This window comes from Rattus norvegicus, chromosome 11 (assembly GCF_036323735.1).
Source record: "Rattus norvegicus strain BN/NHsdMcwi chromosome 11, GRCr8, whole genome shotgun sequence".
NCBI lineage: Eukaryota > Metazoa > Chordata > Mammalia > Rodentia > Muridae > Rattus > Rattus norvegicus.
The window spans coordinates 51,962,532-51,986,211 of NC_086029.1; the positions used below are offsets into that span (position 1 = coordinate 51,962,532).

The following is a 23,680-nucleotide window of genomic DNA, read 5'->3' on the forward strand; positions in this document are numbered from 1 at the left end:
ACATGATAAGACTCTTACATGAAATCATACCTGTTTCAATTCCATAGTCTTTTCATTTTACTGCTTATAACATTTTACATATATACTGAAACATCTGAACAAGATTTTCAGGGTTCTGAATGCGGAAATCTGCATTTCTTGCAATTATCCATCAATTTTTAACAAGTGATGAAATTGCCAAAATTATGTCTGCTTCATGTTTCTATCTACTACCTGCTTTTCCTTGGAAATAGCTTGCATTTGCATGCTATGTTTTATATGTGAGAATCCAAATATTTCCACTATCTCTGCTCCCAGATATCATAGTACTATTACAAATTGTTTTGATTATATGAAATCATTAAACTTATCCAACATATCAATTAGTTTCCATTTTAAATGACTCATAGTACAAAATATATTATGAAGAAAGCATTAAAGTGAAAGGAAGCTTCTTAAATATACAGGTAAATAGAAATATACACATGTTTCATAATATACTATTACATTGAACCACAACATGAAGAATTACTGTAATAGCCAATTTAAATTATTTAAAAATATGTTATATAATATCCAACTTGATATATTTATTGACGGTAGTGCTTTCTGAAAATATGGCTGTTAAAGAGTGCTGGTCAAATTGGAGAGCCACATGTAGAAGAATGAAAACAAATCCATATCTATCACTTAGCACAAAAGGTCAACTCCAAATGGATCAAGGATCATGTACCATATTGCATGAATCTAGTAGAAGAAAAATTAAGAATTTTACTTTTTAAATCTCAGGCATTTATTGCACAGGCATTAAAACAAACAATTAATAAATGTGTCATCTTAATGATAAAATGTTGTTGTAAGCGAAGGGCACAATCATTTGAGCAAAGCAGCAGGCCAGTTAGTAGAAAATCTGTTACTAATTATACATCCTAAAGAGGATTAGTGTCTATAATATTTAAAGAACTAAAAGTAGAGCCTGAACATTGCCAAAACAAATAATTAGTTTTTAAAATGGCTATTAAACTTAACAAAGAGTCCTCAAATTATGAAACACAAATGGTTAACAATGGGTTTTAAATTTTCTCAACATCTTCAGTTATCATGTTAAATCAAATAAAAACTACTTTGTGGTTTCATTTTATCCGGGTCATAGTTGCATAATCAATATAAAAAAGGAAAAAATAAGACAGATTTTATTGGAATAGATGCAGGGAAAGCAGAATACTTACTCATTGCTGTGAGAGTACAGTGTGGTATATCTAGTAAAGAGAAATGTGTGCATGTTCCTCAAGAATTTAAAACTCAATCATTCATAAAATCCTAGTATAGCATTCTTGGGTATTTATAAAGAGGATTTTATATCGTATTACAGAGATATTTGTTCATCCATATGTATTTTTCCTCAATGGACAATAGCAAACATTGGAAACAGACTAGATGTCTACCAAATAAGGAGTAGATAAGCAAAGCATGGTATATTTATAAAACTGAATACTTTTCATCAGTAATGTACACAAGCCTGCTATAAAACTTATGTGAAGGTCACAGCACTCCCCTCTCCCCAACTCTGCCTGACTCCCAGGAGGCCTGCCCCAACACAGAATACATAGGTGGGACTCCCACATCGCAACCCCCAACTACTGGGACTCCAACAAGCCTAGCAGCCATGAGCTCTTCCACACCCTATCACAACTTCATGTTTCTTCCAACCCATATTTCCACATGCGATTTTTGGATCAGCATACCATTCCTCAGCCCATATTTCTGCTTGGCTCCCAGAAGGCCTACTCTTATCCAGAAACACAGCTCTGCTTACATCTTGGGAATCCTGCTTTAACCAGGAACAGATATGGACTACAAGACCAGCCAACGTCAGAGACAATCAAGTGGCAAAATTCAAGCACAAGAACATAATCAACAGAAGCCTTGCTATATGGCACTATCAGAACCCTCCTACTACACCAATCTCTGGATATCCTAACATGCCTGAAGAGCAAGACTGAGACCTTAAATCTTCTATCATGACTATGCTTGAAGCCTTTTGAAAGGATATAAATAATTACCTTAAAGAAATAATAATAAAAAAAACCCACAACCAAAGTGGTAAAAGCCCCTAAGGAGGGAAACAAGTAAATCCCTTAAAAAGATACAGGAAAATACAAACAAACATGTGAAGAAAATGAATAATATAGTGAAAGACCTAAAAATGGAAATAGAAACAACAAAGAAATCACAAATACAGGCAACCCTGTAGATGGAAATTCCAGAAAAACAATTGGGAACAATAGGTGCAAAAATTATCAACACAAAATTAGAGATCGAAGAGGGACTCTCACGAGTAGAAAATACTATAGAAGAAACTGTTACATTGGTAAAATAAAGAGACAAATGTACAAAGTTCCTAACTCAAAACATTCAGGGAATTTGAGAAACTATGAAAAGACCAAACCTAATAATAATAGGAATAGAAGAGGGTGAAAATTCCAGTTCAGAGGGCCAGAAAATATGTTTAAAAATTATAGAAGAAATCTTCCCTAATGTAAAGAAAGAAATGGCTATTATAAATGTACAAGAACCGTAGAGAATACCAAGTAGATTTAACCAGAAAAAAAAATCCTTGTACCATATAATAATCAAAACGCTAAATGTACGGAAAAAAGAAAGAATGTTAAAAGTTTCTGGGGAAAAGGCCAAGTAACAAATAAAAGTAGACCTATCAGAATTCTAGCATAACTGTCCTCTGAGAGGATCTACAAGCAGCTGACTGCCACGAACACAGATACACACAGCCAAACATTGGACAGAGAGGTTTGGGGACTCTTGTGGAAGGGTTGCAAAAAAGATTGAAGGCCCCAAAGTGAAAAAGAATTCCACAAGAAGACTAACAGAGTCAACTAGCCTGAACCCCTGGGAGATCTGAGATTGAGCCACCAACAAAAGACCACACAAGGGTTAAAGCAAGGCCCGTGGCCCATATGTAACAAACCTATTGCTCATTCTTCTTGGAGGCCTCCAGCAACTGGAGTTATGGCTGTCCCTAACTGTAGCCTGACTATGAAATCTGTTCCCCATCATGGCTGCTTTGTCTGGCATCAGTGGGAGATAATGTGCCTAATTCTGCAGAAACTTGATGTGCCAGCAGCCTACTGCTACAGTGCTTAGAATATAAACAAATGCAAACAAACCTGGGGGTGGAACCAACTAATAACTGGTTTGACTTAAGGCCAACTCCATGAGATGGGATCCACTACTAACATTGCTTGGGTGACCAAAAAGGACCCAGGAACCTAGGGTAAAATCAAATAACACAGGTTTTAAAAGATGTAGATAGAGATTAAATAGCTCTTAATGATATTTTATGACACTCATAGACCAGTGTCTTGCTCAGTGATCAACATAGAAGCTTTCTCCCTTAGTAGAAGGGAACAAATCCACACACACACAGCCAGATAACATGGAGAAAACTTGGAACATTAAGTCATAAATGTAATTTCTCCAACAAATCACTCTTCTCTGAGCTCAGGGTACATGTGGAAGAGGATGCATAAAGAATGTAAGGTCCAGAGAGGATGGAGAACACCGAGAAAATAAGGCTGTCTAAATCATCACAATCATAGCTCAGATGAACTCATCGAGACAGAAGCAGCAAGTACAGGGCCTGCATCCAACATTAACGGGCCCTCTTCCAAAGCACTATGGCTTTCCATTTTGTGTTTTTTATCAACCTCCTGAGTGTTCCAACAAGTGCGTCTCTGATACTTGTACCTTCTCCTGCCCTCTTTTCCTTTTGTTGTTCTGTATTTTTCCAAATTTTATGTGATAGCTCTCATTTTATATTATATTTTATTATATTAAAAAATTAAAAATGACATCCAAGTAATGATATGGACACCCATTATTACTTATGAAAACTTGACTTAAGCCTAGGCTGGTTCCCAACTAGCTCTTACACTCATTAACCTATTTATTCTAATTTATGTTCTACCACATGCCTTGCTATTTTTTTCATTTTCATATCTCTAAATTCCTCCATGTTGGGTTGGCAAATTGTCTTGCCTAATTCTTTCCCAGAGTTTCTAACTCTGCCCAAAAGTTCTATCTATTCTCTCTTGCCAAGCTACTGGCCATTCAACTTTTATTAAACCAAACAGAGAATGCATTAGACAGTTGAAGAAATAAAGAAAAACATCTTCACAGTGCACCAAAAAATTTTCCCAGCTTGTGTGTGTGTGCGTGTGTGCATATGTGTGTGTGTGTGTGTGTGTGTTTCTGTGCACATGCACATGTCTGTGTTTTTATTTGGTTATAGTTTTTCATGAGTGATGTTTTAATTTGTTTTTTGGATTGGGTAGATTTTATTTTAATGAGGAATAACTTCAGTGAGTAGGGAGTCCAGTGAGTAGAGAGGGAAAGAAATTAGGAAGGAATTTTGGGAGGCAAAGAATATGATTAAAGTAAATTGAAATTTAAAATTATTTTACAATAAAGAGTATATAACAAAGGGAAAATTTAAATTATAAAATTTGCAAGTAAATTAATGAATATAGAACCAATCATCATTCTATACCCCAAAAGGTAATTAATATACAATTTCACTGATATGTGGATGTAGGGAGCTGCGACGTGCCACACCTCAAAGATGGCACTGGTTTCTGCCTTCCACCCTCCCGATGGTGAGCGCTCCTTGTAGTATACAAGTCCTTATTTGGCTATGCCTGCCTGGCCTGCTAGCTTCCGCATAGTGACAGCCTGTCTGCATGACCCACGTGGCACATTGAGGTTGGTCGGTGTTGGGTATTTAAGCCGATGCAGGGCGTTCCCCGGGGAGAGAGAAGAAGCTTTACAAGGTTCCTGATTAAACTGCTTGAAGAAGATCTCTGCTAGTCGTGCCTTCCTTGCTGGTCGAGATTGGGCGCGACATGTGGATATTAGTTTTTAGGCTTCAGAAACATTTTCAACTCAAATAACCCTTGAGTTTAGGTAACTATTTTGGGACCAGGGTGGGTAAGGGCATCATTCACAGAAGGACAAGTACAAAATTGTGCTATAGAAAAGTAAAGGGGAAACTAGAGTGGGTGATTTATAGTAGGAAGAAGAAGGTACAGAAGGGAATTTGGAAAACTAACAAACTAACAAAACTAACACTAACAGGTATTTTGAAAAACTATAGAAAAACTACTACTGGAGGAAATTTTTATCCTTATTTTAAGTTTTTTTCTTTTTTCAAAGTTCAGATATTTTTCTTTAAACATATGCAGATATGAAAGTACCATAAATAGAGTCACTATAAAATAAGGATGACAATGCCTCTTCTGGAAGTTTTATGCCACCAGGCGGAAAAAGCAGTGTAAGGAATATGTTAAAACTTGTGGAGTAGTTGGCCAAAGGGATCCCATATACACTACCCTCCCAATGCAAGTTGATTGGTTATAGTACAGACTCAGATGTTTAGGACCTATTGCTTAAGAATTTATTTATGCTCTCAAAAATAGAAATATGGAGTTGGTTCCAATGAGGAGATTGAGCCATACTGGCAGGCATTCATTGTACTTGAACTTATTTTGCATAAGACTAGAGGAAAAAATAATTATTAACAAGACTCAGATACCAAGTCTGCTACTACCCACAACAGTAGCATTCCTATAAGCTGGGATGATATAATACTGGTATAAATATTTTGTGAATAACAAAAGATTATTCCATTTAACCCAAGGAATTCTTCCTGAGGTGAAACCATAGGTGACATTGCTAAAGCAGCCAAGAAATTAAGACTAGATAGGTCCCTAGCGAAAATGAAAAAAAATTACTACTATTATTTTGTTAAAGGAAAATAACAATGAAAGATTGTGTAATGACATATTGCTACATCCTCAGATCATAGTATCACTCAAAACTTAGCAGACAATCTTCTTGCTCAAATGATAACTCAGAGACCTACGACTGGGTATTGTACAAAAAATGAAGTTTTGAGCATTTATTCTTAAATAAATGATTTTATTAAAACTCTCCCTAAAGTCTCAGTGAGATATGGTGAAATGGAAGTAAAAGAGTGTTAGAGGGAGACATAATGTATAGTCCAAGGAAACTGTTTTCCAGCCCTTTTATCTATTAACTCTCAGAGAGTGTGAAAGAATACACAAGATCTGTACAGGTCCAAATCAGACAAAAATCAGATATTGTGAAGGGATTGTGGACACCAAGTGTCACTAGTAACCAGGAAACCAAAGTATTTTCTAAAACACTGTATCAGTGGGTGTGTTAACAGCAGTCTAGGTCAAATCATGTCTCTGACCAAGACTATTTAGTCAACTCAAAATTGACTCCGTGATTTGGAGGTTTTCATTTATTTAGATGTTGGTGATTTGGTTTGTTTGATTGTTTGTTTGTTTGTTTCTCCATTTGCTTTCACTTTATTTCAGTATTTTTGTATTATTGGGGAATTTTCTTTGTTTTTATTTACTTATAAGAGAAAAACTTATGAATATAGGTGCATAAAGAAAGGGGGATATTTGAGGAAGAGTTCATGGATGAAAAAGAAAATGATCAAAATATATTGTATAAACATTTAAATACAAATGCACAAACATATGAACAGTCTGTTGAATATAAGCAATTCCTCAACAGAAAATGTGGCAATCAATATAAATTGTTAGATTATCCTATCTATAGATATTATTTCATTGTCTTTTATAAAATAATAGAAAGTACCTTGGATATTAGACAGATTATATTTAAGTTCCTTAATAATTTATATCAGTAATTGTGAGTCAACCTACGTGTGTAAAAAATATATAACAAATTCTCCTGAGCAGAAATGTCAAGAAGTTTAAATGTGAAGGGATGTTGGTCTTCTATCTCACTTCTTTAGTTCTGAATATTTTCTCACCAGCCATTTAGCTCAGAGACTGCCAGACTTGTAGTCTGTACTTTTGTTCAAATGATAGAAAACAAGCTTTTATAGGAATTATATATATATACAGTGAAAAGATAAAATGTTTACAGCACTTAAAATACACAATAAAATTTACATATAAATAAGTATGTGGTAATATCTTATTATACCTAAGCTTTTCTTTGAATATGTGACATTTTACTCATAATTTTATGTAATGATATTTTTAGATAACTTTCAGTCATACATGTTGCTAAATTATAGCTATACAATCTATAAATTAGAGGAAAATACTTGAAGTTTATTCATATAGAGTAAACAAAATTAAGAATGAAAGCTAACTTCATATTAAGGAGACTTGTAATTAGGTTCATTTGTTTCTACAAACAAACTAAACAGAGTTTTTGAGTTAAGACTATAGGATTATAAAGATAAATAGAAATGAAAAAAATGAATGTAAAATTGGAAGGCATCCTTTTATTATACTGGCTATATTTTTACTGATGTTGGGTATAGGAAAATGTCTACTCTAAACATCAATATGTCCAATAAAAATTAACATGAACAGTGAAGTTAAAAAAACAAAAATATATAACAATAATTATGTGGGGGTTATATTTTTATTTACCAGTTAAGTTAATTTTTTACAAAAGGAATACAAAAATAAGGTTGGCAGGTTATATAAAATTTGAAGCTTTAAGCCTTTATATTTTCCTATTTGATAAATGTTACACAGTTATACATATGTATGCTTTCTGTGTACTTAAATAACTATAATAACACCCTCCACAATATTCACAAACAGTATAAAATACCTTGGTGTGACTCTATCCAAGCAAATAAATAATCTGTGTGACAAGAACTTCAAGTTTCTAAAGAGAGAAGTCAAAGATCTAAGAAGACAGAAAGTTCTCCTATGCTCATGGATTCATAGGATTAATATAGTAAAAGTGGTCATCTTTCCAAAAAACAATCTACAGATTCAATGCAATCCCCATCAAAATTCCAACTCAAATTCTCATACAGTTAGAAAGAACAATGGAATTAAAAAAAAAACCCTGAGTATCGAAAAATAATCTCAACAATAAAAGAACTTCTGGGGGAATCACCATCCCTGAACTCAAGGTGTATTACAGAACAATAGTGATAAAAACTTCACTGTATAGATAGAGAGACAGGCAGGTGGATCAGTGCAATAGAATTGAAGACCACAAAGTGAACCCACACACCTATTGTCACTTGATCCTTGACAAAGGAGCTAACGTCATCCAATGGAAAAAAGATAGGATTTTTAACAAACGGTGCTGGTTCAGCTGAATGTCAGCATGTAGAAGAATGTAAATCAATCCATTTTTATCTCCTTGTACAAAGCTCAAGTCCACATGGATGGAGGACCTCCCTGTACCAATAAATAAAACTGAAACTAATAGAAGAGAAAGTGAGGAAAAGCCTTCAACACAAGGTCACAGGGGAAATTTTTGTGAACAGAACACCAATGGCTTATGCTCTGGGATCAACAATCAGCAAATGGGATCTCATAACATTGACAAGCTTTTGTAAGGCAAAGGATACTGTGAGTAGGACAAAGGGGAAACCAGCAGATTGGGAAAAGATCTTTACCAATCCTACAATCCAAAGAGGGCTAACACACAATATATACAAAGAACTCAAAAAGTTAGACTCCAGAGAAACAAATAATCCTATTAAAAATGGGATACAGAGTTAAGACAAGAATTCTCAACTGATGCATACTGAATGGTTCAGAAGCACATAAAGAAATGTTCGACACCCTTAGTCATCAGGAAAATGCAAACCCAACAACCCTGAGATTCCACCTCACACCCTCAAATTACTAAGATCAAAAACTCAGGTGACAGCATATGCTAGCAAGAATGTGGAGAAAGAAGAACACTCCTCTATTGTTGGTTGTATAACTAGTCTAAAAATCATTCTTGCAGTTCTTTAGAAAATTGGGCATACTACTACCTGAGGACCCATCTATAAATTCTAGGGCACATACCCAAAAGATACTGCTACATACACAAGGATACATGCTATGTTAATAGCAGCCTTATTTGTAATAGCCAGAAGCTGGAAAAAACCTGGTTGTCCTTCAAGAGAGTAATGGATACAGAAAGTGTGGTACATTTATGTAATGGAGTACTACTCATCTATTAAAAACAATTAGAATAGCCTTGTTGGGGCACCAGTGGAAGGGGAAGCCCTTGGTCCTGCCAAGGTTGGACTTCCAGTGCAGGGGAATATGGGGGGTGGTCAGTAAGGGAGATGGATGTGGCAATACCCATATGGGGGAGGGGGAGGGGATGGAGGGGGTCTTATGGACAGGAACCCGGGAAAGGGAATAACATTTGAAATATAAGTAAAGAAATATATCTAATAAAAATGATTGATAAAAATGAATAGTTTTCTGAAATAAAAACATATAGTAAATAATTTAAAAATAAAAGAATAAACTCACACAACCACAACTGAGCTGAGGTAGAATTAAAATGGATCAAAATCTTAATGATTTTAGTTTATTGAGAAGAAAATTCTATTATTTGCCTGAATAGTTAATGTTATTACCTCACATTTTATGTAATATTGGTATTTTCGTTTGTATGTTCTTGTGAATGTTGTAAGAAAGGTGAGTACACATGTATCTGTCTATGCAGAAAAATTGAGACCAGAGGTCAACCTCCAGAGGTTATCCTCAAGAGATGCTTATCTTGTGAAACATGGTCTGTAATGTGATCAGAAACCTACCAGATAGGCTAGAATGACTGGCTAGCATATCCCATAGATACACCTGTCTCTACTTCCCCAACATTATAATTTCAGCACATGAAACCCTGCTGGCTTTTTATGTACATTCTCCTAATCAAGCTCAGTGGCTTTTGCTTGCAAAGACTGATGGATCTGTTTCTCCCCTTCTTGGTATTCGTCCCCTACAGTGAACTATTAATGATATGAAGCAAAAATATTCATTATATAGTTCGTATTCTTTCAAAAATTTTATTAATTATTAACTTGACATACCGAGAAATTAGAAAAACAAAAATAAAATAATTTCTGTTGACACTGAAAAAAACAACAACCCTCCCCCCCCAAAAAAAACAAAAAAACAATGACTTCATGAAATTTTAAGCGAATGGATAGAACTAGAAATATCATCCTGAGTGAGGTAACCCAATCATAAAAATATACATGGTATGCACTCACTGATAAGTAACTATTAGCCCCAAAGCTCAAAATACCCCAGAAACAATCCACAGGGCACATGAAACTCAGGAAGAAGGAAGCCCAAAGCATGGTTTCTCCATTCCTTCTTAGAAGGGGAACAAAATACTCACAGGGGAAAATAAGGAGACAAAATGTGGAGCAGAGACTGAAGGAAAAGCCATCCAGAGACTTCCCAACCTAGGGATCTGTCCCATATACAGACACAAAACTCAGACACTATTGCAGATGCCAAGAAGTGCTTGCTGTCAGGAGCCTGATATAGCAGTCTCCTGGGAGGCTCTGTCATATTCAAACAAATACAGAGGTAATGCTGGCGGTCAATCATTGGACTGAGCTCCAGGCCCCCAGTGGAGGAATTAGAGAAAGGACTGAAAGGTTTTGTAACCCATAGGAAGAACAACAATATCAACCAACTATACCCCCTAGATTCCCAGGAACTAAACCACCAACCAAAGAGTACACATGGGACGACCCATGACTCCAGTTGTATATGTAGCAGAGGATGGCCTTGTTAGACACTGATGGGAGGAGAGGACCTTGCTCCTGGGAAGTCTAGATACCACAATGTAGGAAAATGCCAGGGAGGATAGGCGGGAGTTGGTGGGTGGGGGAAGACTCTCACAGAAGCAGGGGTAGTGAGGGTGGGATATGGGGTATCCAGAGGTGAAAACCAGGAAAGGGGTAACATTTGAAATGTAAATAAAAAAATCCAATAAAAAATGATGACTGTCCAGAGAAAGCAAGAGGACCAATCGCTCAGACCATGCTGGACACCAAAGAAGAGAGGGGCAGGAAAAGTTGATGTGAGCATCCAGGAATGTTGTGGATGGAAGACATGACTACAAGAGAATCAGGGAGATTCTTGAGCCCCAATTCTCCCAGCAATAGAGATGTCTTGGTGTCCTTGCTTTTCTTAGGCTGGAAGCACCTATGGAATGAATGACTTCTGTGCAAATAGAGGGAGGAATCTCCAGGCCAATAAAAAGCCCCTGTATACTAAAAACAAATCTAAGTAAAATGTTCAGACAGTACTTTAATTTATCAATGAATTATATGTTTTTCCAGTACTTTGAAGTCTTGCATAATAATCTTTTTATAAACAATAAAGTAAAAATAACTACTGTGAGATTTGGACTACATATATGATAAAGACAAACATTTTATGCTAGTCTAGTCAACAAATCATCTTGACAATGTCAGTTGCATATTAACAATTTAAATATTGGTAAATATCTTCAAATATTTTGCACTTGTTAATAAAATAGAAAATGTTATTTCAGTGATATTTATATTCCTTCTTATTGAGTTTTAAATCATATCTGAGTAGAAAAATATTTGTAAGTACTAGATAAATAAGTTCAAGAGTGAATTGGTATTTCTAAATTAATCAGGGAAAGTAAGGTAAATATATTTCAAACTTATTCATTTTTCTCTGAAATTATTAATATGTCTTTTAAATATTTACAGTAGCTGCAGTGATAATCAGTGGATCAGAACACTTGATGCTTTTCAACAGTTACCTTCATTTGGTGCTCCAAAACTCCAGGGTAATAATTCCAGGCATCTTCTTCTGTGATTCAAAAATACCAATACAAAATGAAGCATAACATGATGCACACATTCAATTAAAAGTAAAATAAAAATTTAGAAATAAAATAAAATTATTGCAATTTTTTGCTGAATGAAGTTCACCATTATTATTCTTGCCTAAGACTATGAGAACAATTATTGCAAGATATTGTGGCATGTTCTGTTTTCTTTGTAAATTTATTTTAAACTTTATTATATAAAAATATCACACATACAGGGATAGAGAAAGAGAAAAACAGAGACACAGAGACAGGAAGAGAAGGAGAGAGACATAGAGAGGAGTGGGAGAGAATGACCAGACTCAAGAATATTCAATGGACTTCTTTATGTTTAGAGTAGTAACTCCAAACAGAAACTGTGCATCATAGTTCATAATCGTGGAGATAACATGGCAGCACATACCGTGGAACTGGAGCAAGAAGCCGAGAGCTTAAATTTAAAAGTCACTAGTCCTAATCAGAGATGGGAAAGAGAAATGGTTTTAGACTTCTTGCTCAAAGTAGGTTTCTAGTGATAAATTTATTCTAGCATTGCTGGACTTCCTAAATCTTCACAAATGATGCCATCAACTGACTCCAAACCCCCGTACAAAGGGAGGGATATCTGAGTCAAAGCAATACAACAATACATAATGAAAATTCAAAATCAGTATTTGATTTCAGTTTAGGAATGTATCTAAGCAAGAGAATTTTGAGTCAACTATGGGGAAGGCATAAATTAACTTCTGGTTAACCTGTCTCATAGCAAATCAACTCACTATAACTGATGGTGTTGGCACATGAAACATTTTCGGTTAGCAAGCTGGACTTACCAATTCTTAACTTTTTATTTTAATTATCCCTATTAAATTTCACTGGATATGCCTTAAAGGAATTAAGTGTATTATTTGGATGAAGATTCAGAATTTTAATTTCATGCAGAGAAGCCTCTCAGAACTACAAAATTTTATAGTATCTAAAATCTATTATGGTGTCAATATTATTACATTCAAAAGTGATAGTTGTTATTAGTCTTATAAAAATAATGGAATTTCCTTTTACCTTCTTTCAATAATATAAGCTGGAAAGTGTTTGAAGTATATTCATGACATTAGATATTGAGATGAACTGACAATCAGTGACTTTTCTTAACTGATCAAAGAATTCAATTTGCACAGTAAACCACTACCCTGAAATCTGAAGAGACAGGTATATCTGCATTCAGAGCTGAAATGCCTGCCACAGAGCAAAAGCTGTGGAATCATAAACTAGGAAGAGATTATGAACAGCTAATTGTTAAGGTAGAGTCTGAATGTACAGTAATTTAGAGACTTAGAAGTCCAAGGTGGAAGTTTGAATGCTTCCCACAGCGTTATAGTGGTACTTGAATGACATGTACAAGATTCATATTGGTATAGATACAGTAAATCCCCACCATCTCTTTGCTAACATAGAAAGATATAACAGATGGGATAGAGGAAGTGTAGCTTTTCTGAAATATATGAAAATAATATTTTGAAATGATATGTTACTTTCAAAAGAAAAAAATCGTCAGAAGAATCTTTCTAACCATGGGGAGAGATTCTCCATCTATGCAAGTACTTCATCTCAACAAAGAGCAGAGGGAAGGTCTCTTTAGTCCAAAACATTTTATCTAACCACTAAAACTTTGGAATAGGGTTTAGAAAGAAGTAAAATGCTGTGATTTTGTTATTTTGCTTGTGTCATATTATTCCTTACGCCTCACTGTGACCGGGCAGGGCTGCTGTACAATAATAGTACTCAAGGCCATTGGAGCTCCAAATGATTCAGTCCTTTTTGAAAAACGGAGTGTGTTGAGATCCCAAACCCAAAGAAAGCAGAGACATCTGAATAAGTGTTTCAGAAGAATTTCAGACGTATGTGGCATTTCTGACAACATTAAACACATATTATCTCATAACCAAGATAGCATAAAACAAAACTAAAGTTTTTAATGAAAACTGAAGGCATGTTGTGAAGCAATAATTGGAAGGAGGAGTCATTTCAACAAAGTTGTGGTGTTATTCAATTGTGCATGTAGTAAACTGTAATGGATATAATAGGCAATTAACAGAGGAAAATATGTAATTTGACGATTCGTAGTACATACCGAAGTGTAAAGTGTAAAGAGTATCAAAAAAAGCATGATATAAATAAGAACAACTCCAGTAAAAACACAGTTTATCTTGACTTTATTATTTTTTAGAAAAATGATTTAGTTATTGAGCAATATTCCTAACATGCTGGTTTATTCTGAAGATTTGTAGTTAAAGGTTCAAATGTTACTAAGAAACTTATTATAAAAGCAACATTCTTTAAACTCAGCAAATATCATGCTACGCTTAGCTATTGCCTAACGAAGTATATTATCATTTGCTAGTTTAGTATATTTTATGCATTAAATTCAATAACTGATTTCATTTTTTCTTCTAACATAACACGATTTAACAGAATATGCAGTAGATACAGTGTTGAGTTTAATAAAATTTCACTGAGTCCCACTCATCTTTCAATAGCTAATATATTAATGTCTCTATGGTGGCACAGACTAGGCACGCAAAGACAATGAACAAATCCAAGCTCAGTTCCAGGTGGGTTTTTTTGATTGTAGTTCTATACATTCCAATTCCCAAAGTCTTGGAAGAATCATTTCCCTTCGTTCAATTTCTAATTAGTAAGCTGTTAGATAATCAACCCTCTACAGAAGTGAATTGTAGCAATTACTACAATTGTGGTAATTAGCTATATCATTTAAGTGTCTGTGTCCTTCCCACAAAAATATCATTGTTACGTCTGAGAAATGACTTTCATTTAGAAACAGAATAAGGAGTAATGCTTCCCACTGCTTTTAAAGAAAGACAAATTTCTACTCATAATTTTGCTTGACTATTGTTTTCAGATATCAAGCAGACTCTTATTATCCCATTTTTTTTTAGTTATATCAAAAAAATCTGCTTTCTATTAAAGATCACTAATGAATGTGTGGTTGAATATGCTTGGTCCAGAAAGTAGCACTATTAGGAGGTGTTGCTTTGTTGAAGTAGGGGTGGCCTTTTTGAAGAAATGTGTCATTGTGGAGTTAGGCAAAGAGACCCTCCTCATAACCACATCTGAGTCAGTCTTCTGTTGTCTGCCTTTGGATGAAGATGTAGAACTTAAATTTCCTTGAACTCCACCTCTGCCTGGACAGGGCCATGCTTCTGCCTTAATGATTAACAGACTGAACCTATGAACCAATAAGCCAGCCCCAATTAAAGGTTGTCCTTTATAAGAGTTGCTGTGTTCACAGTGTCTTTTCGGAGCAATGGAAACCCTAAGACAATGATTCTTGGTGTGTTTTTAATCTTGTTGTTATTGTGATAATTATATCTATTTGGCAATGATGATTTCTTGCTACACACTTCTCTAATATGCAAGGATCATGTTGACGAGACTCAAGAACGACAGAGCTTACCATTACACCCAGCCCAAAAAAGATATTTATCACGGATTTTTCAATCATGCAGGTACTTTGCCCACTAATATTTTTGAGTATTTTTCATTACACTGTCTTTAGACTCTGTTAGTAATGTGGTTAATTCAATTTTTGGACTTACATAATTAGCTCGTTTTCACACATAAAAACAAATATTAGTTTTTTAAAAATAATATCACCTGACCCAGTATTATGTGCAAGTAAATATAATTTTCTACAAACATTATTTTTCTAAGCTTAAAGAATCAAGCTAATTCACAGATTAAGACTGGTTTCATGAGCTATTAACTTGATAAAGCAAGGTGATTTGATTCTAGAAAGTTCTTGAAGCTGACTTCTTAAAACTAATTTTTGTCACTTTTAGTCATTTATTTTGAGAAAGGCTGCATTGCAAAGAACTGAGCACAGCCAATTAAGGATCCAAGAAAACCCTGGTAGTACAACAGAGATGCATCAAGAAACATTTTTACCACTGTATGGCAAAGGAATTTTATTCCTCTGTTGATATTCCCATTAAAAAACAAGTTTTATAGAATTATCTTTCAAAGTGCAAAGAAACTGTTGGATGACTTTTTTAGTCTGTGAGTTCAAGGTTAAAGGCTAGTCTACCATTGGTACTTATGGATTGTTATTAGTAACTCAGATCATCCTAGTTCATAATCAGAGCAACATAAATGACAATTACATGTATAAAAGAAATGTGTGAGGTTGCCAAGAGCTGTGGCAGGAGTATTGAGCAATGACCTCACCCAGACCGAAGGAGATCTACAAATCTGCAGGTGTAGAGTAAAACTTGGTTATAATCTTGTAATTAGAGAGAAACTTGCTTTTTTCTGTTACTATTTTTTAGCAGTATTTCAATACAAATTCTCAATTATTCTACCTCATTTCTGACAAAATGGAACTCTACTTCTGACCTCATCTATCCTAATAGATAAATATGTTCAAAACCTTGGCCAGTTTCCATCTCCAGCCTCTGTGTTTGTCATGTAATGTTTTCCTCTTTTTTTTATGTTTTACTAATTTCATGTCAGATATTTGTCTCTTCAAATTGCACTTTATAAAGTTAAATTACTTTTCTTAATATCTCTTCCTTAACTTAAGAAAAAATATTCTATGAGTAGACAACCGAAAATATTAGTCAAGATTAAAAATTAGAAAAGAAAAATTTTGGAGAAAATTTCATAGCAGAGTTATTATGTCTAGAGAAAAAAAATGAAAGAAGGAAGTTAAAGATTTGCCTCAGCAGCTAACAGTTCTTGCCAGTATTTCAAAGCACCCAGGTGTGGTTTTTAACATCTGCATTCGGCAGCTCACAACACCCTTGCACACTCCAGTGCCCTTGTAAACATGCATCTATACAAACATAGAAATGCACACACATACCTTTACACAAAACAAATATAAAGCACTTCTAAAGTTCAGTAGCAATTCAATAACAAATAAGAACATCTGTGAACATGTCTCTAAAAAGGATATGCAAATGACTAATAGATAATTGCAGATAATTTATATCATGTGTTAAATGTATACAAATAAATAATGAGTGATGACCTCATGTTTTCTAAGATGGCTTTAGTTTAAAAATCAGAAGGAAAAATCTAGATAAATATGGCAAGTAATCAAAATATCCACACAATGATAGTGAGATTTTTTTCAAAGCGTATAGCAGTTTAGAAAGGTCTAGAAGTTTATTGATCATTTAAAATTAGAGTAACCACATTTCTGAGCAATTTTATTCCAAGTTGATGTTTTCAAATCAATCATGTCAACAACAGCCATAAGAATGCATGTATACTAGAAGAATTTTCCTGAGGCAAAAGGCAAAGTCAGCCCTCTAAATGTCCATCACTGGACATAGACTTATCTTTTTTTTTCTGGAGCTGGGGACCGAACCCAGGGCCTTGTGCTTGCTAGGCAAGCGCTCTACCACTGAGCCAAATCCCCAACCCCTGGACATAGATTTATAATTATGCTATTCACCCTGAAAAGGAATGACATACTCACTGATATATCATACCATCTTGTTAAGCCTCTACAATATTAAGAAAATTAACCAGTCACAATCAAACATTTCTGTATGTTTATATAACCAGTGCTTAGCAACACTAAGTCAGTGCTGTCTTAGAGTTCAGGAAAGGAGACAGGGACCTGCCTGAGTAGAAAGAAACTGTTATATTTTTGGTAATTTTTTTTAACTATTCAATTTATCATCTATCTATCTATCTATCTATCTATCTATCTATCTATCTATCTATCTATCTATCTATCTATCTATCTACATCCCAAATGCTGCTACTCCTAACTATACAATTTATTTAATTTATTTAATTATTTAATTATGTATTTATGTATGTATTTATTTATTTACATTCCAAATGCTGCTACTCCTCCTGGTCCCTTCCTCACAGAGTTCCTCTCGCTATCCCTCCTTTCTCATCTGACTATGGGGGGAGGGCGGCAATGGGGGGAGGGTTGGGAGGGGAACACCCATAAGGAAGGGGAGGGGGGAGGGGGATGTTTGCCCAGAAACCGGGAAAGGGAATAACACTCGAAATGTATATAAGAAATACTCAAGTTAATAAAAAAAAAAAAAAAGAAAAAAAATAGATAGTGTCAATTCATAAAATGCAATAGAAAATTATTTGTCAGTCATATTAATATTAGTTTAATTGATCCATAGTCAGACAGATTATTAAACATTACCTGGAAATCCAGGGACACCTGCTCTTCCAGGGATACCAGGTGATCCTGGAGGTCCTATAAGACCAGGGGCTCCAGGGAGCCCTGGACTACCTCTCTCTCCAGGGAGTCCTGGAACATCAAGCCCAGGAGGTCCTGGATCTCCCTTCTCTCCTGGTATTCCATGTAAGCCTAGTTGACAAAATATTAATATTATAAGTATTGATGTAGTCTCCACATGATCGATCTGGTAATTTTTCTAGCAAAGAAATTACATGATCTGTATGTGATAAACTTGGAAGAGAACATTACAGAAACTTTAGCCCTTGTACGTGTAAAAATGATTAATGAGAATCCAGCTTTAACATTTTAAATCATATTTCTTGAAGAGATATTTCCTCAAGTTGTTTTGGTAAAAAAAACAATTTTTGAAAAATGTCCAGTGAATTTTTGACTAACTTTTTAATTAAGTACATTTTTAACCCAAACCATGAAAAAGGAGCCCAGTTTTCTGATATTTTTCAATAAATAGGATCATAGTTTTAAATCATTGAATTTGTTACATTTTCGAATGCACACTCTCCATGTTTACCTCATTGTAGATTGTTAAACAGTATGCTTTGTCATTGGCCCACTGACCACAGTTGGATTTTCACTGTTCCATTACAGTACCAGTTATCAGTGTTGACCCCTTTGAATAAGTCAATTTGTTTTGGTTTGATCTGGGCTTTGTCTTTACATGTTGTTTTAATAATAGATACAATCAGTTCTTACCCTTTTGTATTAAGTTTTCTGTTGTATTATCTTGTTTTAAGTTTTATTTTAAATTTTATACTTGTTATTATTTGGTATTACATTTTCTGTTGCAAAAGAAAACAAGCATATTATATAAGCTGGCAGTTTCTGTCATGCATTATAACTCAGGCTTAGCAAGATATTAGCAGTGTTCTTGCTGATCACTCCTCTATGTAAGAAACAAGATAGACTAAAATGTGCTAAATCAGTATTTTACTTTGGCGATGATAACATTTATCTCAAAAATAAATTTATATGTTGAGAGTTCAAAAAAAATGCACTTTCATTAATATACAAGTTTTAAAATTTTAGATAAGAAAGAGAATTCAAAGTAAATTCTACAAGCTTCAATTAGTTATCAAAGAATTTAAGGAAATATTCTTAATAATTTTACAGTGATAATCATTTAACAATTATAGCGTTCTGCGTTCAATTTGAACACTTGATTGAAATAGCTCCTGGTGAATAGGGAAAGTGGAAATTATCTGAGTTTCAGTATCCTAATCGTTTAAGAAAATGAATGTCCACTAAATAATACAAAGTTAAAATTCTGGCTCAGTTTAAACCATTTCCAATATTAAAGGAATGCTTTGGCTAGTTATGTGAAATTTTCATGCACTGCTTTGATCGCGTAATTATTCTCTCTCCCATTCTTTCTTGATTTAAGTCCTTTCCTTGCTTATCCCAGGTGTTTCCTATTTCTTTATTTTACAAATCTAATCAAGACTGCTTTCCGCTTCATATTCGTGCAGTGGAATACTCTTAACTCACCAGCGTCCACTTGCTTTGAGAAACCTGGGTTTCCCTCTCCCAACAGTTATCAATTGCCAGTAGGTCCTCATCTCGTAGAAACTTGTATCCCTCTCTCCTCTTCGTTCTAGGACTTTGTCTAGTGTGGGGCAGCCTGGATTTTGTGTGTATTGTGACAACAGCATGGGGTCTATATGTGCAGCTTCCTTCCTGTATCCAGAATATGTTGGTTCCTTAGGGGTCCTCTTCAACTTCTCATTCATATTCTTTCTACTCCATCTTCTCTCATGATCCATGCACCTCAAAAGGAGTTGTGTGGTATACTTGTATCCCTTAGGTCTGAACGTTCTGAACTTCTGACAATATCTTTTTGAATTGTAATAAGTAGTTATGACCCTTCCCAGGGAATTTATGTTCCCGTGCTGTAGGCATTTTAAAATAACATCATATGAGGGAGAAAAGAGGAAATGCAGTGAACATTAAGAATACTTGACTGCTCTTAAAGGTCTTGATACTTCGGGTCTGCATGGAGTTCCTGATGATTTGCCCTGAGAGTGACTATCATACCAGTGACTGCTTTACATGTGCAACATCATTTAATCTTCATTACTTTATGTTGTATTAAATCTTACTTTCTTTTAACAGAAAAATTACCCAAACTGAGCTGAATTAAACAGTACATTTTATGCAAATAAAAGTGCTAAAATCAGAATTCATCATTAGTAACCCAGTCCATAGGATTTTAGAAGGAGACACTTAGAAAAATTATACTGACTCAATTGAGGATGGAAAAAAAAATAAGTGGAAAAATGTTCATTTTGGGGATTATCATGTGATGTCAGAGGTCTATCATTGATTTTTTGACCTGCTTTCTTCTTTGAGGGCAGTACTTCTAAATAATTCACATTCAAGTGTCCTATCTTTATTTTTGACCCTATCATCTGAGCAAAAAGGTGTTAAGTTCACGGAAGGTCTTTTTGTCTGTATGTAAATGTGTATCAGTGTGTCACATAACTGCAAGTGTGTGCTAATGGTTATGCCTGCTTGCTAAAGAGCTATGAGGAGAATGTTGAGTGTCCTGTTATCCCAATGTCTACCTTATTTCCTTGACAAAGCTGTTTCAGAATACCCAGTTACAGTGAAAACAATCAAACCCCAGCTATTCTGTTTCTACTCACCACAGTGCTGGGGCTAACATATCAATATGGCTGGCTATCTGCATGGATGAAGTCATCTGAACTCAGACACTCATGATTTAATTTCATAGTCTTTCCCAAACCATCTCTCAAGTCTGTCGATTTTTATTCCCTTAAATTATTGTCTGCTTAAAAAATATAAAACAAATACAACACATGCATGATTTTCAGTGGGGATGATTTAAACATATTCAAGATGAATTTTAGCATGTAGTTACCCAAGATTATGATGCAGGATAGAATACAGAGCACATCAGTTGGTTCTTGTTAATAATGAATATGATGGGGTGGCAGTCTTGATGACAGTGGCCCTTGAATCTGTTGAATTTCACAATTTGTGTTGATGACAAATTCTGTTATTACAGAGATCAACAGATGAAATTGTCATAATTACATTTTAGCAAAGTGGCAGTAATAATGATGGAGTTTAGAATATTATTTTTTAATTTCTGTATTTTGTCAGCTAATTAGTCACAGATTCTGACTGCACAACATATTTGGAGTGTACAGTAAATGTCAATATTAAAAATATTGATAGACTCATCTTACAGCAGTAGATGATTGTATAGCATATCTCTGTAATAGGTCAGTAGCAGATTTTAGCATTATTTTTATTAGTGCAATATTGATGATAAAAAACAAGCCTAAAATTTAAAATGGAGATTAGTATAAATGAATTAATCATTCAGAATCCTGAAATCTAACATAATAGCTATTCAGTCAAGTTAAGGCTTAATCACATCTGTGGAAATGAGCCAGAAGTAAACAGAAATTATGACCGTACTACTTAAGGATATTGATTGGACTTTCTGCCTCTTAGAAATAATAGTACATAATAGGCTTAATTAGCAGTGTACTTGTCTAACATGCACAAATATCTGTGTTAGATTCCCAGTACTGCACAAAACCTGGCATGTATCTGTAAATCCAATGCTTTTGAAGGTGAGCTATGCAAAAGTAGATTTAAATTCTTTATCGAGTGTTGTAGACCAAACTGTGATCCATCAGACACTTTTTCCAGGAGTAACAAAGAAAAACAAATCAGAAAGCAATGAAAATAGGATGCACTAAAAAAGGTGCATATCTTCTCATATTTCCAAGGTATAAATATCTCACAATGTAATCAAAAAGGAGAATGTAGAATAGCAGTTGAGTGGTACCATTTATACTAGCCGGAAGTTGATTAACTGAAATTTAGACTTCAACACCTATGTTAAAAATACATACACTCAGATTTCTGTGAAGAATATACGTAGGTGTGCAATTGGAAGACCAGTGCACAAAGACAAGTTCAAATTGGTCATGGAAAATGAGCCTTTAACAATGATTTTCTACAATGGGATATTTTTTGAAATAGACTAAGATTAGAGTTTGGAAAGTATTCTTGTTCTGAATATTAGCTTATGTTTTGAATCATCAACAAGACAAATTGTAACATTTCTGGAAAAAGACTCACCACTATTAAAAGACATACATGAATATATTTTGCTATTAAATTTACACTACTTTGTGAATAACAAGAATAGTAATTATATATCAACTATAAATAAGTTATAATTGATTATAAATCCATATGTGCAATTACAAATTCAATATTATGACACTTTTTTCTATGATGTATAGTCTGCCCTGTTCATATGTCTATTGAGCTCTGTATTAATTATTATATTTGTATAAATAGATTTGATATGCAGTACCTTCTTTAAAAAATCATTGAAAGTATAACACTGGGATTTGTTCTACTTATTTCACTATAAGTTGGAATCAGCTGGATACTATCTACAAAACAAAATTTAAACAAACATTAACAACAGACGACTGAGGTTGTCAAGGGACTTACAAGGGAGCTAACAATTTCAATATTTTGTCAATTTAAAAATAAAGAATACGATTACTGTAGGTGTTACGTAGTAATTTCATTATAGTGCATACTAGGTGGTAACAATTCTCTAGAGACATGTTACATTAGATGAACCCAAGCTGTCATATTTTTGGAAGCCAGGCATGATATATTGGCATTTGCACAAGCCTGAGACAATGTATCATAATATCACTTTGATTTTACAACACACAAGGATGGGAGAGGGCTAGCTCTCTTAATCAATTCATCTGTATCTTTAATAAGGTAAGTTCCAATAACTCAGGCAACAGAAAACAGGATGAGAAAAGTTCTTCTTTTTTTTTAATAAAAGTTCTTATTTTTTCTCTGTCTGTGGCATGCTGCTTTTTTACTTGTAAGCATGTCAGTACATGTATTTCTGAAAAAAATACAATGACGTTAAGCTTATTTCTCAAAAGTTAATAGATAAAACCAGCGTGTGACTTATTTTCTAGAATACAGAGCACATCAGTTTTCGTAAGGACAGGCCATAAATGTATGCATTTTTTAGGATCATATGCCCATTTTTATTTTTTCTTGACCATTTCCATTAGGTGACTCACATACAGAGATTCATGTAAGTGAATTTGGTTTGTTAAACTAGAAACTATCTTTTAGGATATAGATATATATGTATTATATATATATATATAATCTTTTAGATCATATATAAAATATATATGATCTTTCCAATTTTCTGTTTATTTATAGTTATCTAGAGAACAGGAAAACAGACACAAACACACACTTGCATGTGCATGCACACACACACACACACACACACACATACACACACATACATATATCCATGCACTTTTGAAGGAATATAAAATGAATATTGTGACAGGTCGACCTAAAAATATAACTGTTTATTTAAAATAAGTGGATTTAATAGTCCATCTATTAAAATATTTATATTAGAAGGTGTATAATGACATATGCAAAATAAATTGAGCATATCGAATATTTGACCGCATAAAGACATTTAACGAAGGATTCAATCAATAAGTGTATATGTGATGGTCAATGTAAAATGATTCTCAAAGAAATGTGAAATTAGTCACAGACTACAGAGCAAGAATGAGTTATATTTCTATGAGCATAAGTCAATTGATCTTCTTAGGGATAAATCATTTGTCCAATGTTAATTTTCGCAATAACATTTTGCTAAAAACTTTGAAAACATGAAAAATGTGCAGA

The 23,680-nt window shown here is 34.2% G+C and overlaps 1 long non-coding RNA gene across 9 annotated transcripts in view; it reads right to left on the reverse strand.

Moving 5' to 3' along the window:
- Positions 1-23,680, reverse strand: part of LOC102555459 (uncharacterized) — an 86,602-nt gene that overhangs the window by 37,661 nt on the left and 25,261 nt on the right. For 3 of the 9 annotated variants that reach the window (XR_010056085.1, XR_010056086.1, XR_010056084.1), the window contains 2 exons: positions 22,299-22,380; positions 17,823-20,954 (listed from right to left, as the gene is read on the reverse strand). This is a non-coding gene — a long non-coding RNA (uncharacterized LOC102555459). Of the gene's footprint in view, positions 1-9,360; positions 11,685-17,822; positions 20,955-22,298; positions 22,381-23,680 lie in introns of those variants that run through there. The other 6 variants (XR_001840485.3, XR_010056089.1, XR_010056090.1 and 3 more) reach the window with 6 other exon arrangements.